Source organism: Gossypium hirsutum, chromosome A09 (genome assembly GCF_007990345.1).
Source record: "Gossypium hirsutum isolate 1008001.06 chromosome A09, Gossypium_hirsutum_v2.1, whole genome shotgun sequence".
Lineage (NCBI taxonomy): Eukaryota > Viridiplantae > Streptophyta > Magnoliopsida > Malvales > Malvaceae > Gossypium > Gossypium hirsutum.
Window position 1 is genome coordinate 2,473,673 of NC_053432.1, and position 1,960 is coordinate 2,475,632.

At 30.5% G+C, this 1,960-nt stretch overlaps 1 long non-coding RNA gene across 1 annotated transcript; it reads right to left on the bottom strand.

Moving 5' to 3' along the window:
• Positions 1-240: 240 nt before the first annotated feature.
• LOC121206595 (uncharacterized) lies at positions 241-1,472 on the bottom strand. Its single transcript, XR_005901664.1, has 2 exons — positions 916-1,472; positions 241-604 (listed from the first exon to the last, which is right to left on the bottom strand). It is a non-coding gene; the product is annotated as an uncharacterized lncRNA (long non-coding RNA).
• Positions 1,473-1,960: the final 488 nt, after the last annotated feature.

Consider the following 1,960-nt stretch of genomic DNA (forward strand, 5'->3'; position numbering starts at 1 on the left):
TAAAATATCTTATATTTCCATAATAATGTAAGATTTTTAACAATTTTATCTCCAATTTTAATAACTTTGAAATAATAATAACAAAACAAATCAATTAAATTCTCTAGTTCTAAAATATATTTTTCAAGTAACATATAAACTATACATTCATCATCATCATCAGTCAAGAAAAATTAGTATTTTGTCTCTTGTATTATACTTTTCTATTTGGTTATGCTTAAAATGTTGCATTTATAATGATTGATTCTAAAAAAAATATTTAATCATCAAATTTTACACATTGTGCAATTTGATCTCTCTTTTTCTTTTTCTTTTTTACAATTTTGTTGTTTTTTGTACATTGTAGGTTAATTTTAAAAGAATGAGAAAAGATGAAAATTATTATATTGGATTTCTGGGTGGTTTCATATTTTATATTTTGATGGGCGTCGAAACCACCAAAAATAATTCCTACTAAAATAACTCTAAATAGTAGTAAAGAGTGGTAGTAGGGTCGAGTCCACAATGATTGGATGTCGTAATCAACTTCCGTGTTCACTTATAAACAAAATATTTGTCGTGTCAATAATCGTGGCAAGAGTCGTGCCCATGACTCCAAATGTACCTACAACAAAAAAATAAACAATTAAATTGGGAGAGTTTGAGAATGTTTAAGAAATTAAAATAATCTAATCAGCTTAAATAAACGATTGACTACTATTGAAAATAAATGTAAACTGGAAATAAATTCAGACTTGTGTAAACAGATAAAATAAGCCTTAGCCTTAGACTTGATAAATTTCGTATCAAGAATCGATCTTTGGAAATTAATCTTCTCCTCCAAACGATAAGCTGGTTATAGCAGTTAAGAACACCCTAACCAATAATTCCTCCTCTAGTAGCTGATTACGGTATGACCTGCAAACCAACCATTACCGATTATCTAACCAAGATACTCGTGTTCTCGATTCAAGATTCTAGCAGCCTTGCGTTCTGAAGAACCCAATTCAAATTAACAGCCTCAACCGCGTGGGTCGTTTAAACCCGATCACTTCCTCCTCGATTTGTTCTCGGAGATCCTAATACAGCACGGCCGACTCATTTCTCCAATTGTCAGCTAACATGACTCCAAACCAACGTGCACTTTTTGACTTGTAATCGAGTTAACCTTAAGGGATGAGTTGTCAATCTCGATACTTAGGAAAAAATGAATACCGGTTGGACGGATTTTGGCATGAATTCGTATCTCACGATTCTCGACTGGAAGAACACCAACCTAAAGCTAAGATGAAATTTAGTGAAGAATGAAATTATTCATGCTTTGTAAACTTTGGAAGGTAGGTTGATAGAAAATGGAGGAAATTGGGGAATGAAAAAACTTGAAAGGCAATTAGCCCAATTTTATAAAAGAAACAAGAATTGGAAACTATGCAATAGAATTTTAACGTCAAATTGAAAGAAAAGGGAAAATAATTCTATTCCAAATTGGAGTAGGAAAGTAGAATTCATTGATGATTTTCTCAACGAACCTAAGGCCCTATTTATATACATAAAATTTACTATTTTTGGCCATGACTAATTTAACATAAAATAAAAATAAAATAAGACTTTTCTATTTTTGGCTTTTTACAAAGTCAAAATATCTGGTGAGTCCTTGGCTTTCTCCATTTTTTTTATTTGGCCCCATTCCATTGATTTTGTTTCAATTTGGTCCTTGTCTGCTCGTTTTTATCTCTTCGGGTCCTAATTGCATCCCTGACAAGATTAAAACATAAAAGTACTAATTAGTAGGGATCAATTCAAAAATAAATCGAATTTAAACAAAATAACATGCAAATTAATATGTTATCATATTTTTAATCAAATTTAGTTGATAGTTCTTCATAGCTTTTTAGGTGAAAGGGTCACAAAAAAAGGTAAAACTACAAAAAAAAAAGACCAAATTTCATAATGTGTAAATGTTGAGAGCTAGATTTTTTAG